This window comes from Haemaphysalis longicornis, unplaced genomic scaffold (genome assembly GCF_048455015.1).
Source record: "Haemaphysalis longicornis isolate Haplotype H1 unplaced genomic scaffold, Haemaphysalis longicornis Haplotype H1 scaffold_13, whole genome shotgun sequence".
Classification (NCBI taxonomy): domain Eukaryota; kingdom Metazoa; phylum Arthropoda; class Arachnida; order Ixodida; family Ixodidae; genus Haemaphysalis; species Haemaphysalis longicornis.
In genome coordinates this window covers 55,547,709-55,564,064 of record NW_027526233.1, presented here as the reverse complement: position 1 = coordinate 55,564,064, position 16,356 = coordinate 55,547,709, and the positions used below count along the sequence as shown (strand labels likewise).

General features: G+C 44.4%; 1 long non-coding RNA gene across 1 annotated transcript; it reads right to left on the bottom strand.

Moving 5' to 3' along the window:
- Positions 1–263: 263 nt before the first annotated feature.
- Positions 264–15,715, bottom strand: LOC144164293 (uncharacterized). The gene is made up of 6 exons (XR_013321143.1): positions 15,524–15,715; positions 14,699–14,750; positions 10,633–10,783; positions 4,563–4,654; positions 1,033–1,195; positions 264–463 (listed from the first exon to the last, which is right to left on the bottom strand). It is a non-coding gene; the product is annotated as an uncharacterized LOC144164293 (long non-coding RNA).
- Between the last annotated feature and the right edge of the window lie 641 nt (positions 15,716–16,356).

Below are 16,356 nucleotides of genomic sequence, written 5' to 3'. Positions count from 1 at the left end.
GCCAGTCAGCCTTCCCTGGTGAGCGGCTGGTGCCTGGCTGTTCAACTTTAGGTATATACTAGCTGTTCAACCATAGTAGACATTCTGCCATTTACATCCCAGCTGTCCAACCCCAGCAGCTTTCAGTTCGAATTGCGCACATGGGTTCCTAAAAACGGGACATGCTGTTAATTCGTAATGCATGCATAAGCATTTGTGCCCTTTTAAAGAGCACTGTTTGCCCTTTCAGGGACAAATGTAGTGATTTAGAAAGTCTGTGGTGATTAGGTTTTTTGACTTAATTTATTTTGCTCAGTTCATGCTGTCCAGTGTCTTCCGGTTCGTTATTTTGCTCAGTTCATACTGTCCAGTGTCTTCCGCTTCGTGCGGCCGCCATCCCAGTCACCGGCGGAGTATAGCCGTTTCTTAATAACAGCTGCCACAGCGACCTTGTTTGCGTCGGGGTACCTGGGCTGTATTGACACTGAAACAAAAGTGAAAACAGACAAATAAGTAACATACTGCACTGTAAAAATGTCCACAGGCTTAGCAATGGCCTTCCTGAAAAAAAAAATTCAATTGATTGATTGATTATGAGGTTTAACACGCCGAAACTACGCAGGTTATGAGGTGCGCCGTAGCAGAGGGCTCTGGATTAATTTCGACCACCTGGGGATCTTTCACATGTGCCGAAATCTCAACACACGGGCGTCTTTGTTTTTCGCCTCCGTCAGAAAAACGGCCGCCGCAGCTAGGATCGAACCTGTGACCTTCAGCACAGCAACACAACGCCTTAGCCACTAAGCCACCGCGACGGGTGAAAAAAAAAAGTATTACAAGCTTGCTTAATGCAATGCCTCTAGTTTTCACAACGTACAACTATTCCGGAGAGCCAATATTTATTACGCATTACCAAACAGTATCCGTATTCATTCCTGTAAACAAGAACATTAAAAATAAGCTATAATGGTCGAACAAATACCCTGAAATAAAGTAGCCCCTGAAAATATTATAATGAATTCCTTGTGCATAAATAAAATCAGGGCAGCTTACCAAGAACAAGAGACAATGTTGTCTAGCTCGTAGAAGGCCTCTTTCACCCCCTTGGACCCTGCCCAGCTGCAGGACAATGCCACTGGCTGCCCAATCACCATGCCCAACACCGTGCGGGCCCCGCCTTGAAGTCGTAGCCACCCATGTGGCAGAAGTACTGGGCCTAACAGGAGAAAGGAAATTTGAAATACACTTGTAAGTTGAATGCATCGAGGCTGAACATATGACGCAAAAGCATACCTTTAACGTGAGCACATGAGAAAGCAAACAATTTGTTGTCGTAGATAACACAATCAGTTCTGCTGCCTTTTGGTTATGGCACGGCACAGAGCTCTGGCCTTTTCTTTTTAACAGCAGAGCTGTCAAGCTTGTGCTCCTCGGAGGGATGTTACCAGGGCGCTACAGCACAGTCCGGCAGCCGAGTTTGCGAGGGGGAGGAGGGAGGAGTGGAGACGAGGACCGGTGCACGTACAAGGGTCCTCGTGCAAAAGGTTTAGCCTTGCCGAGCGCACATGGTATGACGTTAGCAATGACATCAGCATTCCGCGCATAACTTTCGCGAGGCTGTTTGCGACAGCAAGGCCACGCCTTTTCTCGCCTCCAGATCGTTTTCGCGGGTCTGCACCTTGTTTCCCGCAGCGGACTACTTCGATGGCGAGTCCGCCGGGATGATAAACCCCGGGACATTAGTTTCCCTCTCGGAACGCGCTTTGTCGGGCCGCGCTCATGTTTAAGTTGCTCGTCGCAGTTCCGGGTAAATACTACGGCGTTGTCGAGGTAGACTAGGAAGGTGTACCATTTTCTGAGGCTTCCCCTCAGCTCCACTGGTCACTGCTGTTTGCAATAGCAAAGCCACGCCTCAATTTTGTTCATAATGTTTTTGAAGTCCACATTCTATGAAAAAAATTCTACATGCGCAAAAAGAATGATCAAAGCGGCGCAGATATGAGAAAGTTATTCTATTTTTTAGTCTAAAAATACAAGCACATGCAGTACTGGCAACGTCACACTTGAGGCCTCCGGATATGACGACAAAGAGCGGTGGCCCTACAGTTGGCTCAGCTTGAAAGTGTGTATATACCATTATTTTTGACCAAACGAGCCTAAATGTTGCCTTACTGCTTGTTTTCTTTAAAGTAAGCATAAAAGCTTAACCGTGGGCTCAAAGAATACAAAAATCTATAGAGACAGTAACAGAGCCACACTATGGCTCCGCTTCGAGCACGTGTGCCTTTCCATGGCGTGTTACGATGCACCACTGTTGATATCGCCTGGCGTCAGCGCGCGTCGCCGAAATACACGCGAACTCGTTCATTCGCACGCCGTATGCTGATGTCTATTCACGGCAGATATTGGCATCGATGGTAGAGGAGGCGTGGTCAGGGAGCATAGCAAAAGTGGACGGCAGCTTCCAGGTTATCAGTCCGTCTCTATGTCTGGGGACATGTTTTAGCACTGGGAAATGCTGTTTCGTTCACTGAAAAACAGCAACATTTTTTTCTCTAGCGGTGATTGGCTGCCTTGAGACAAATTGAACCAAACTGTTTTTGTTGGCAAGCTATTATCCCTTGGAGACAGATATAATTCTGTGTGGCACATTCTGTACTTCGCTACCTTTGCTTGCGTCGGAGAGACTGCGATCGGGTGATGCTTGTTATGAGGTAAATATGGAAGCTCTAGCTACATTGCTTCTAGTATTAGCAAGATGGGGGTTGTCTGCAAGATTGGTGCGTGAGACACAAGCATTCTCACTGCCAGAATTTCACAAACATGACAAGAAACAGACACTGCTCAATTTTTGCAAGCCTCACAGCTTGTGTATATGGTCGAGAGGTAAGAAGCTGGAGTACTGGTTTGCAAGTCAGTGGTTCTAATCCCGCGTTTTGTTTTTTTGCTGCGAGCGTTCTATAAGGTTTTTTTTACCAGAATATGCAGCTGTTTCTTTAACCTTTCTTTAAACCCACAAGTGACGTTCACATGAAACCTCAATAACAAGGCAGCGCTGAACATGGCTTCACACTAAATTAAAGAGAGGTAAAGATGGTACAGAGTTCAGACAAAGAGACATAGCAACACCCATCGACGCAGCAGCAGGTACGTCACTTTGCTAGTCTCGTGTGGCTGCTTGTCCTCTCCTACTTTCCGGCACAGTACCACTGAACGACAGCGTCACGAAGCGCGGAAAGGAGCTTTCCAGGTCAGGCCACCCTGGGCTTAAAACTTCCAGGACGTATTTTTTGCCGCCCTCATTTGTCCCGCCATATGACATCGGGGTCAGTGAGAAAGTGAGCAGCAGATTTCCGGTTTTCGAGAAGAGGGCAGTGCTCTATTTGCTTGTATTTTTAAATTTAAAATTAAACAACTTTTTTATTTCTACAAGGATCTTGGCAATTTTTTTGCATCTATCTCTGCACGACACCAAGAACAGATGTAGTGGCCAAAAAGTACCTGAAAGAAATGTGCTCGAGAAATTCACGAGGGACAAACCCACACACAAAAAAAGGAAGCAGACAAAATGAGATTTGACGGACTAGCGATTGAATTTTAATCATGAGTGATAGAAAGATTCCACTTTCCTGCAAAATGTCTTATATAGGCAATTGGGGCGTTGCTTTAATTAAAGGTTTAAAGAGCACCCTGCGCAATGACTTGAGGGAATGATTATGTGCATCTTGCATCGCACGTACCTTCCATCATAGCGAACATATTTTCATGATTCTTGTGGGAGGTGATTGCTGGGACAATAGACTACCCCAAAATGCATTCCGAGTAGTCGAGGGAAAGTGCTACGGGTCCCTTTGATAGGTAAGGGTGCGAGAAAAAGCCCACTAATGCCTACGCAAGTTGCTGTGTAGGGACATTGCTTATGAGATACCTCTTTCATGTGGAAAGGTCTGCATTGGGCACACTGGAAGGTGTGTAAACGTGCGATTGCGTGAACATGAACATAACCTCTCAGTTTAGAACTGCACAAGTGGGCATAACCCCATCCGTAGCTCTGCAAGCGCATGCATGACGCTCTTAAAAAGCAAGTGAAAATTGTCCAGGTGCAGTGATACATGAGCAAGGGAGATACAGGAAGCTTACCACATAGGAAAGAACGGATGCGATTGTGTCAGTGACATTTCAACGGGTCTCCATATGAAAGAGCGTATTTATTAGGCTGTGAATTTTCCTTATCACAACTTTTTTTTGCATGCAAGTGGAGCCACGTAACTTTGACCTGCAATTATGTGTTCTTACGCTGCCTAAAAGTTAGTTGCTAGTCATTGCCTGTTATCACCAGCTACTTTCTGTGATTGTCAATATTTCGCGCCAAGTTCAAGTATCGTTAAGATGCACCAACTCGCCAAACACATCTTTCTAAGCTTGGAAGAAAGGATAAAATAACCTAAAACACAAAGCAATCACACTGTGCTTCATGACTATGCTAAAGAACCCGCCAGTAACTATTAACAGCAGGTATTGTGTAAAGCCTAATAAACTGCATGTCAATTTCCTTGATTTTAAGATGCAGAAATCCCACAAACCTTGTGAGATTAGCAGCAGTGATGCACAGATTTCACCCACTCTCATCCACAGCGTTTGTGGCAGGATCAGTAGTAAGAGCTCATGCCAGGCACTGCAAGAAAAAACAAGACCACACATAATATACGGTACTTTGAAAATGAAAAACGGACAAGCAACCAAAACGAATAGAAAACCGGGCAAGCATTTTGATTGCTTGAGCAGGGTCACAAACTGTTAAATTGTAAAAACAATTCTTTCTTAAGATCTTTGCAGCAGCCAAAAAATTTTGGAATTTGTTAGCACCAGGAAACTAGACTGTAAACAGGTCCTCTGACACAGGGGTTCCCTCTCACAAGTGTTGCAACGTAATGAGAGCATGCTTGCCAATCTTCCCACGAAAACCTGCCTTGAGTTGTTCGCAACACCCAGAAAGTTTCCATAGATGCCACCCATCCCTGTCACAAATGAAGGCATCTAGAACTGACAACCTTAGGTTGTCCTGTGCTTCATGTTCAGACGATATACGAAAATGCTATAAATCAGGGGTTGGCAACCCGCAGCCCATGGGGCAGTATTATGTGGCCCCCGGCACAATGGTAGACCCCTTCTCCTCTGTCACTTTCTACCTGAAGGCCGACATGGCAGTTTTGACCTCAACTGGCATGAAAGCTTGTGACATTCGTGTTGGAAATAAACATGATAAGGATTGCTATTCTAGTTTTGTACACTGCTTTCAATTTCCTCCCCAAAATTTATTTGCCTGCAAAGCCCCCCTTCCCCTTCCAACCAATGTGCCCTCCGGCCCCCTCCGTGTCCATTGCATTAAACCCGGCTCTCCGCCTGAAAAGCTTGCTGACCCCTGCTATTCAGCAAAAGTTGCAAATTTTTAACCTGTCACTGCTTGTTCGATTCGAAGTGAATGAAAATAAGTACGATCTCTCCTTTGTATGCATCACGCAAGCATACAAACCCATTAAACCCTTCGTAATTTCAATGAAGGGCCCATGAAGACTTGCTAGGGTTGAGGCTAGGCCAAGTTGATTCTAAGTTGAAAAAGACGAGACTGCAAAATGGGCGAGATACATCAGACAAAGAAATGAGGAAAAACACAAGTGCTGTTGTTTCTACTTATTTCTTTGTCGTTTGTGCTGCCTGTTTTGGACATTTTTTTAAAGACTGGGCTGTAGCTCATGTCTCTCGGCAATTGTGTTCAATAGAAAACACTGGCGCCATCACTGAAGGATCCGCGTTTTCTCAGAAGGATCAGGCAGAGTAGGCCACCTTGGATTTGCATGGCAGCCCTGACATAGGCAGTTTGGGGAGAGGCACACATGGCATCACACTGATGTCGATGTCGAAAGGAAATCCATCCTTAACTTTTTTGAGCATGCACATATTAAAATTGACTTAAAATATGTTCTTCCGAACACTTAAAGGTTAACCTTCCTGAGGGGTATCTCTATTTAAAAAGAAAGCTTTTTATGTAGTCATCTGTGCTTTGAAATTTTGTGCCAGCACTCCTTTAAGGGTCAGATTGAAGTTTTCACTATTCTCCACACTATAATGTGGCAAGGGCCCTGTGACACACTGGAAGGCAGCAGCAAAAAAATGGGCAGTCAGCAAACTAGATTCCACACCATTGTGATGAAACCAAATCTTTGGAATCGCTGATCAAACAACCTTGTGGAGCTTATCAGTGTTTTAAGTGCTAAATGATATAGCCATGGTGTTCGTTCTTGCTTTAGGTGCTGACTCTGAGTAGAAGCAGGCAACTGAAGCTCACCTGAACCCTCAGGGAGTTCCAAGGGAATGCCAGGCATGATTTTTCTTTCAACTTTAAAAGCTGCCATGCAGTTGAAGAGCCATCCAAAGAATGGTGCAACATCCTACCATTTGCAAAACAGCTTTCTTTCATTTTATGCTGCTCTCCTTATGCAACTGCATTGCAGCTGTTTGTCCTTCATGTTATCATTAGAAAATATTGTTAATTTTGACATGGAGCCCTAGAAGTTCTGGCAAAAAGTCAACACAACTGTTTTAATATTCAAATATTTTGGTTGTCCCCACACCATACCTTAATTAAGATTAATACCCTAGTTACATGGCGGAAGTAACTGTAGTTACGTTTAACGGTGGTTACTAAATTTTAACTGCGGTTATCGCAAACTGCGGTTTTGGCTGTTACATGCGAAATTCCAAGTGTGTCGACAGCGGTCACTTGGTTGTGAGCGTAACAAAAATAAAGTAACAAACTTTTAACCTCACGATAAAAACCAAAGGCGAAGCAGTGTACACAAAAAATATCGTTAGACAGTTGCTTCAGACCCAAACGCGACGCACTCGCGCACGCCGAAAAAGGGGCTTCCCCAGCAGCTCGCGAGCGGCTTGTTCTCGGGTCGGTTTGGTGTTGGGAACTTAGGATCGTGGTAGATATTTGACCGGCGCTATCTCTACAACTGCAAATTACAATACATAGCACAATTTTTAACCTTTATAATATCCACTTTGTCGCATGTGGAACTTCTTTTCCGCGATTTATTTCGAAGAGGGGTGACAAGCTGTTGCTACCGTGGTCTGGGCTGGTTCGAGCCGCTTTCAGTGCCGTGCGGACAGACGCGCCGGCATGTTTGCAGGAACGGCCGACGTGCGCACGGATCGTTTCCGAGTGCTGAAAACGCTTCATGATTGCCTGCTTTGTCTATTTTTTTTGGCAAACGATCAGCAGAATTTACAAATTTAGGCTTTTCTCATAGTTGCTCGGGTGGACCGGGAAACGAGCTGCTGCTCACGCGCGGTCGTGCCGACTGCGAGAGCGACGCAAAGAGCACAAGCTCCTCTTGGGGGCAGCTTCGAGGGCTCCCGCTATTTCAGGCCTTCGTCTTCTGCGAACGCCAGGTGATTTTTTTCGCCTACGCTGATGCGCCGCCACTTGTGTGCAAACTGAACACTGCGGCAGCAGCAACTGCGGTTAGCGTAACCGAACTGAGGTGGCCAAGCTCAGTTTGCGTTAACCATGGTTAGCGGGGTAACTGTGCCCGTGTAACTAGGGTATAAGGGTCCCAGTCCACTGTGGGAAACTAGCAGGCGAGTTTTACTCATTACATAACAAACTGAAGTGTGTGTTAAAATAGGCCATTTCAATCTCTCATTTGGAAAAACAAAGCCCATGAAATGTGTATTTTGAGAACACTTATTGATACAGTTCTGTCATTATTAGGCATCATACTACATTTCCCCACCTGTAACTTTATCAAATTAAAGCAGTGCATCTCAGCCGCGCTGCAGTACATTAGCATTTATTCGAATAATCACTAAGATCAAAAAGCCTCATAGCAGCCACTGAGCAAAAATGTTTGTGCGAATGACGGGAAAGGAATGCTTCTATCATGAAAATACAAAACCTGGACCTCGTACTTATATTATTGCACTTTTTACAGCCTACAAACCGTTGGCTTTATTTCAGTTGTCTCAATTACGACATAGTACCACATTTCCTCTTTAGTCTTGTGTAATAAAGCAAGGATATTCCAAGAAGCACACGCCGCAAAATTCTGCGCATAGGTGTCCTCGCAGTGTTGAACCTCAAAAAAAAAAAAAAAAAAAAAAAGCACACGCAATAAGAAACAAACAGGCCCAATTTTTTGCACTACGGCTATGAATGGTCAGTTGCCTAGATTGTAAAACTCTGCTGCCCCAATATTGTTGAGGCCACGGAAATGGCAGGGGACAAACTCAGTACGCTCGCACAAGCTTGGCAGCCACAGAAATTGCAGCGTGCAGTCGTAGTTGACAAAGAAAGATGCCAAAAAAAGGTGCGTATGTGTGTGTAGGGGGGGGGGTAAGGAGGGGGCATCAGTAGTTGCTCACTAAAGCCACCAGCGGTTGTCTTACAACTAAAGGTAGAAAAACTATTTTCTGCCAAAAAAAAAATGCGTGAATGCATTTGACTTCTCACTGTTTAGCCGTACAGCACTTTCCAAGCTCACTGACGACTTATTTATAAGAGGTTCACAGCACTGTAGAAAGCCACGGCTTCTTTCTTAATAACTACGACTTATCTAAAATTACAGCCAGGCTGCATTCTGAACTTCTCTACCAGAAATACTGTTTTGCGAAGAACAAACTATTTGCCGCAGTGTTTCACTCAGCCTCATCTTTACTGCTTTCAAAACAGCGGTTTATTTGTACTGCAGAAACGGCTTCCTTGAATGTTTCTTTTTTTATATTAGCTTTCTAAGGAAGCTTTGCAACCTTCATTTAAAGGTTAGCAGTGTACTGTGTTCGCAATAGGAAAAAAAAAAAAAAAAAAAACGGCAATATTTATGTCTTTGCTGCGGTGCTCACAGGATAGCGGCGGCCCATGCACTAGCCCAAAGCTGGGAAACATGCACGCACCACCGTGTGCAAGCAAAATGCCTACAAGCTCCTAGAGCAAAATCTTCTGAGAAATGTCATCACATCTAAAAATACTTTTTTCGTTTCGTACAAGAAAATGCACTACAATTTCCTACTATCTTATCTTAACTGGACCTTTACAAACCGATACCTACCTCGACATCTTAGAAGCTCTTGATTGAGGAATGCATTGTGATAATTGCTTAACGTTATCAAACTCAGCACTGATTCATTACTTCAGGCACCCCTGTCTCCAGGGACCTGCCAGGAGAAATGCACACATGGCTTTTTCCACATTGGCATAGTGAATGGCAAAAAAGCCGCTGCCTCTTGAGCTACTGCCGCAGCACTGACAGGAACATTGTCAGCTTGTTCTTTTCCACGGTTATTAACACAGTAAGCTTCTAGCCAACAACAGAGGTTAGAAACTTGCACAGGATACTAAAAAAACTGAGCAAGCCTTGTCTATACAGTACAAGAACTTCTGAACTTGTGCTTGGTTGCTGCAGTGAAGTTTCTGAGGAAGCATAAATAAATGCTGCTTAGGAGACAATAAAGACGAATTTCTGTTGAATTTACATTGGCAATATTTAGTTCTTTGTATGATTATAATTTATGTTTCATCCAGCTGCCCCCAAGTAAGGAAGTTTTTAAGCGCAGACTCGATTTAAGAGCACACATCGTGAACTTGTGCGAGAAGCTTCATCTTTCACGGTTTTCGATAATGCTATGAACTTTCTAAAAATAAAGCACCGATGAGCTTAGATAGTGCCATTACCATCAAACAGTGCTTACTCAATTGCATTCCAGACGATTTGTCTCAGCACCAAGGTTTTGGCAAGTACAATTTTATTCAACGAGTCAGCACCCTACAGTTTAACAGTGCACTAGAGAGCGCACTCATGGTGAGCGAGAACTAACTGCACGGCGGGTTTGCCCATGCTGTGCACAGGCTGCAAATGCCCCGTGTTGCATGTTGTCTTATCAGATTCATGGCCTCTGAGTGGTATATTTTGTCATGGCAGTCCTCTTGAATATAACAGCTGTACCCACATTTTTCAGACTTTTTTTTTTCCTCCAGCATGCAGGTCGGCATGCCTTGGGTGAAAATGTGCAAAGGCTGCTTGTTTGAGCGTCACTGCACAGTTGTTGAGTACATAAAAAAATAACAAACACAAGATCGTTATGCATTAAAAACCATAACTAAGATTTTGGGGGTCCCTGAGTGCTTCCGCAAATAGATTATCACGCCAAATTGAACATATTTGAATGTAGCACCTTTGCAACAATACGCGCTGTCGTATGCTGTTTTTAGAGCCCAGTTATTGATTCCAATCCCATTATCTATCGCTAATTTCTGTTCGCTACAGGTTAGCAGTGTTCATTTTATAGACGAGAAACAAACAAAAATCAACCCTTTTCTAATGCTACAGCTCAGCTCTGCGGGGACGGTGAGACGCACAGCTAATTCGTAGGGTATAGGAGTCGGGTGCAGCAATTGACTGGAAAAAGTGTGGCACAGAGAAATATAGCTCCACAAACCGCGATTTCGGTGAGAACCACGCAAAGCATGGTCCATTTGCAGCCTGTGTACAGCATACGCAATCCTCGCATGCAACTAGCTTTCACTCGCCTTTAACCCACTTTCTACTGCACTGTAAACTGTGGGTTGCAAACTGTTGAATATGAACTTACCAATTTTCAAATCAGATTAGGTGTCCGAATCGGCCACACGATACGCAGTCCAATGCGGCTGGTGGCATGTGGCTGGGGCCGTGGCTGCTCCCGCTGTCCCCCGAGAAATGCCTGCACAGCTCCACACCAATCCCGGGCAAATGGCGCCACCCTGAGAAGGTTGTAAAATTGTGGTCTATAGTCAGGGCGCCTACCAAACTGATGCGTCAAAATTTCCCTAGTTTTTGCTTCAGCAAATTGCCATAAGCAACATGAGTTCATTCATCTCTAGGCAGTCTCAAAACGTCACATGATGCTGTCATGATCAAGTATGCTGAACAATCAAAACAATAGAGGAGGTGAACAAATATCATACATTTCTTAAATTGAATTTAAATAGTTAAATACAAATACGAATGTTACTGTATTTAGTCGATTATAACACGTTTTCTTTTTGCAACCTGAAGTCAACCCTCGCGTTACAATCTGCCTAAAATTGCAATGATGCACCCATTTGTCATCAATGGCTACAGTTCTGACCATTTCGCAATCTATGTCAGCAAGATGTGTCAGAGTTGTTCGGGTCCACTACAAGCTAAGATCAACTTTTTTCATTTCCTTGCTTTTTTTCTGTGGTGGTTGACAGCGTGCGCAACTTTTTTCCTTTGTTTTCGCGCCGTATTTTAGTATTGAGGCATAGGTAACTTTCATTGCCCTGAAGTGTTTCAACACCGCTTCAGCTTCCCTTGTTACGGCAACGTGTTGCACTCAGTATGACCCATGCTATTTTAATGGCTCAAGAAATCGGGAATTCGGCAGCTCCCCGAAGAGTCAACATCGACCGTCTGTGGATGGCAGCTACTGCGGGAGCGCCTTTTTACATGCGAACCCTGCCCAAAAAGTTTCCGAGGGCCTTGCTACAGCTGCCACGTCGAATTACAAAAGGGTGTTGCTGATTTCGTCACCAAACAGTGTAACCGCCTTTTGGCGGTCAGTGTTGAGCTGATACAGCTCAAAACAAGTGATATCGCTCGACAGATGGGCTTCCTGCGAAGTTATAAGTGTCAAAGGTGGGCGCCTAGCCCAAGTGTTTGAAAAATAAATGTGCTTTTCCATAATTCCACTGGCCTCACGTGAGTACTTTGGCGGCTCTTCTTTTTTTTTTTGGCACAACAGAAAGTTACCCTTTGAGTTACTTTAGTGGTTTTAATTTTTCTTTTTTATGCGATGAAGTCACCCCTCACGCTACAATCGTGGTCACATTACAATTCAGTAAACACGGTACGGGGTTGTCTTTGGCATTATTATTGGAAGGGCAAAATTCAAAATTAGCATACACTATGTTCTCTGTGCTTTTTTTAGACCGATCTTGATCAGAAGAGCAAGACTATAAGCAACAACGAAATGAAATCTTATTTGTGCCCGATCACAAATGAGAGAAGCTTTTGAGGTATTAAAAAATGATGGACAGTTTCAGGTACCCCTGCTTGGTACACAGGGGGTTGCGGCCAAATCATTAGGGAGCACTGCCTTGCTGCCCTAACATCTACCTATAGTAGACCATGCAGGAGCACAAGCCAGCATGGGCTACTTTAGGTAAACCTACCCATCCGTACCTGCCGCAGTGGCTAAGTGGCTAAGGCATTGCGCTGCTGAGCACGAGGTTGCGGGTTCGATTCCCGGCTGCTGCGGCCGCTTTTCTGATGGAGGCGAAAAGCAAAAACGCACGCGTGTACGAGATTTCGGCGCACGTTAAAGATCCCCAGGTGGCCAAAATTAATCCGGAGCCCTCCACTGCGGCGCGCCTTATTGCCGGCGTTGCGTCAACGCGTTAAACCCCCCAATCAATCAATCATCATCATCATCTACCTATCCGTACCATTGATGCATTTTATTTGCCAGGGCTATCGACGTTTGCCCCCTCATCCCACCAAAAGGCTCTGATAAAAATCACGTGATTACGTTACGCCGTCGGATTGACTGATTGCAGGGTTTAACACGCTGAAGCTGCACATGGGCTATGAGGCGTGCAGTAGTGGAGGGCTCCGGATTAATTTTGAGCACCTGGCAAACTAACTTATGCTGAATCTCGAGACAAGGGTGTTTTCGCTTTTCGCCTCCATCAGAAAAGCAGCCACCGTGGCCAAGATCAAACCAGCATATATGGGCTCAGCACCACACCTTAGCCACTGAGCCTAGCTGCGGGTGCATTATGCTGTCACTGTCTCAAGCTTGTGAATACAGTAAATGCTGCTTAGGTACTAACATTACCCTATAGTGCAAAGAACAAAACTTTTGACTGCACCTAATTTACATTGTTTTGGTACAATTTGTTTTTTTCACATCCTTCGCACACTATCTAGCCAAATATATGTTCAATATGATGACCAGGCGGTTGATGCCTCGCCAGAATTACCACCCCATCAACATGTGCAGTCACTTTACTGGCCCGAAAGAATCTAAATTGTCAATTCTTACGATTCGAGAAAGCGAACTCATGATCTTGAGTAGCATGTGGCTATGCCTCATTTAAAAACAGAACCCAGCATGTAAACGTTTGTCTGCACACATTTAGAGGCACTAAAGCCATTTTATACAGATGAAAAAAATATATATTTTTAATTAATGAGCAAGAATAAACAAAATATGGCAAAGAAAGCCCAACGGTTCGTTTTGCTCCGACAAAAATCTATTTGGTTGAAATGATTGATTGATTGATTGTAGGGTTTAACACACCGACGCAACGCAGGCGATGAGGCGCGCCGTAGTGGAGGGCTCCGGATTAATTTTGACCACCTGGGGATCTTTAACGTGCGCCGAAATCTTGCACACACGGGCATTTTTGCTTTTCGCCTCCATCAGAAAAGCGGCCGCCGCAGCCGAAAATCGAACCCGCGACCTCATGCTCAGCAGCGCAACGCCTTGCCACTGAGCCACCTCGGCAGGTTATTTGGTTGAAATGAATTTGAACTCACACAACTGAGCCTGTGCGCATAATGTAAGCACTGTGCTTACAGCATTTTGAGCAGTCACAGTATGCCGTCGACATAAAGAAATGAAGCATAAAGATGCCTCACTCCAGGTGCCACCAACAGTGCAGCTCAGTAGCATAAACATGATCTTATTTCAGAGAAAGGGGTGGCTGAGCTTGAATGCAAAAAAAGGGAAAGAAATTCAATTGACAGATCAATTTACAACTCAAGTTCACAAATAACTTTGGGACCTTGCACGCACACCCAGCATAACCTCCCCACTGTTTTTTTATTTTATTTTGCTTAACCCATCGCAAAACAGCCGGCTGATTAACTGACCACTGACAAGGAAGCCATGTAAATTCAGTGCATAGGTAGCGCGAAAGGATGTCAGGAGTCTGTATTCAGAGAAAAGAACAGTGCCTTCCTGTATCTGCAAGAGATTCAGCTTGACTAGCTCACGTTCACTGGAAGCATGCAGGCTATGCTGCCAGAAGTGTCTGCTGAGAGCACCATCACTCCACTGGCGCGGCATCCAACATCCAATGCATAATGCTCAGTGACACGGTAATACAGAAGGGTCCATAGGTATAGAGGGGATATTGTGGCCGATATGCATGTGTATATGATATGCTGCTGTCAGTTACCGCTGGTGCAGCTACACAGACCCGAGTTTGGCCCCAGCTCCAGCATTCCAATTACTTCTTGCGGCACTGGGACTGCACCTGCAAGATCTAGTGCTTACTCACATTACTAGCATTATGACATAACAGCTGCCCAGCCTCAAGCAGATGTTGAAGGACTCTTCACCCAGAAAACCTGGTTTGCACAGGCACTACATCGTGTGCAAAAGAAATATAAAACAGGAATTCACTTTCTGCACGTATAAAAAGCTACATTCAACATAATTCAACTGTCCTAAACATGCAGAGCATCCTACCGCTGAAAGGGCTACCTACTACTATTATTCCTGTGGTAATGCAAGAATAAACAACTCCCACAAGTTAGGTGGGCATAATTCCTGCTGCAAAGGCCCCACATCACTCAAACGCATACTTATAGGTCCAGTTTCTATTTCTGGGTTCCTATATCGGCAACAGAAATGCAGTACGTACCTGTTATTGCTTTTCATCTTGCCAGACAGCCCCCGTCCTGAAGCTCCAGCCACTTTTAAATGAAAAGGTTGCAAAGAAAAGTTACATAAGCACAAACGTCGTTACCTGCCAAAGTTAAAAGCTCACAGTACACTACACATTCCGAGAAGTAAGAACACTCATTCAATGATTGTTTTATTATCAAGACAGTTATGTCAAAAGACCTAACCACAGAATTGATGAAAGGTGCTTAAAACCAATGCTATGTAAGCGTAGATAGCGTTTACAGCAATGTGAAATATACTCCGCCTATGTGCTCCTGAAGTACAAACCGTTTGAAGAAAACAAATAGTTTTCAGCCAGTAACAAGACGATAAAAAAATATCAAAACACTTTTATTGCCAAGTTAAGATTCTCAAACTATTTAAGGTTTTCATTTTTCTCAAGGGAAGTTTTACGTCCGATAAGTTAAGCAGTCGCACATTGTATTTTGCTTTGTTCAAAGTGGCACAGCTATCGAAATAAAACAAAAGCACGGTGAAACCGCACGGCCGCATATAGAAATAGACCTAATGCGATAAAAACCGCATACGAAACAAAACACGTCGATTCCTCACGATGTTATCAAGAGCACCGGCAATTATTTCAAGCTTCCTAAGGCCCTCCGCTGCGCCCACCACCTGTCCGTCAGCAACGCTAGACATATCGAGCAGCGCCAGCAAATTGCATTTAGCTTGCACGAACCACAGCGTGAGACTGACGCGGAAACGAGAAATCAAGCCAATAACACGTTTCTGGCACCGAACCTTAGTCGCGCTACAAAAGGTCCAGCAAAAAAGAACTTACCGAACTTCTTTGTCCGGGCACAGGAAAACGCCGCCGTTCTTCGATCGTTTGCCGCTGTATTTCAGCTTATCCTTAACCGCACGTGTTTCCAACGTGGCAAGCAGGCTTTATCCACAAAGGGCGAACACATTTTACGACGGTATATCGCACAAAAAACATGAATAACAACACGGACAACGCGCAACCACTTGATGGAAAAATACATCGGAAACGACCGCAGCGCCGAAACGGCCAAATACATGAGCAGAGTTACGACTTTAAATTTTAATTCAAAGTGATCATACAACATTTCCAAATTTTTCAATCTTCAAAGAATCATTTATTCAAAATTGTCATTGCTTTTGGTGTTCACCAGTATTTCAGTTTAAATAGAATCCTGATCGGAAGCGACTGCAGCGCCGAACAAAAGAGCAGAGTTCCCTCTTTGTATTTTTATGGAAAGTGATCACACAACATTGCGAAATTAATCAATCTTTAAGGAATCATTCATTCAAAATTATTATTGCTTTTTGTGTTCACAAGTATTTCAGGTTTAATGGGCTCCTGATTGCAATTTTCCCGATCGCTGCCTTCTTGCTCCCGGTCTTTTCCGATTGGCTGCCAGTTTTGTCCAGAAGATCTAAGCCAATCAGGCTGTATTTTTGGCGCATGGCAGCGCCCTGAAAAAACCTTGAACGGGGATGATGATGGCGAGTAAAAGTCTTTGAATCGGAGTGACGGCATGTTCCATTTCACCTGTCTTAGCTATTTATTTTACCTCGGACTTGTCTTAGCTGCCGCTATCTCTGGCTCTGATTCCCTGCGCCGTACGCGGTCTCGTGGACTTGTCTCGG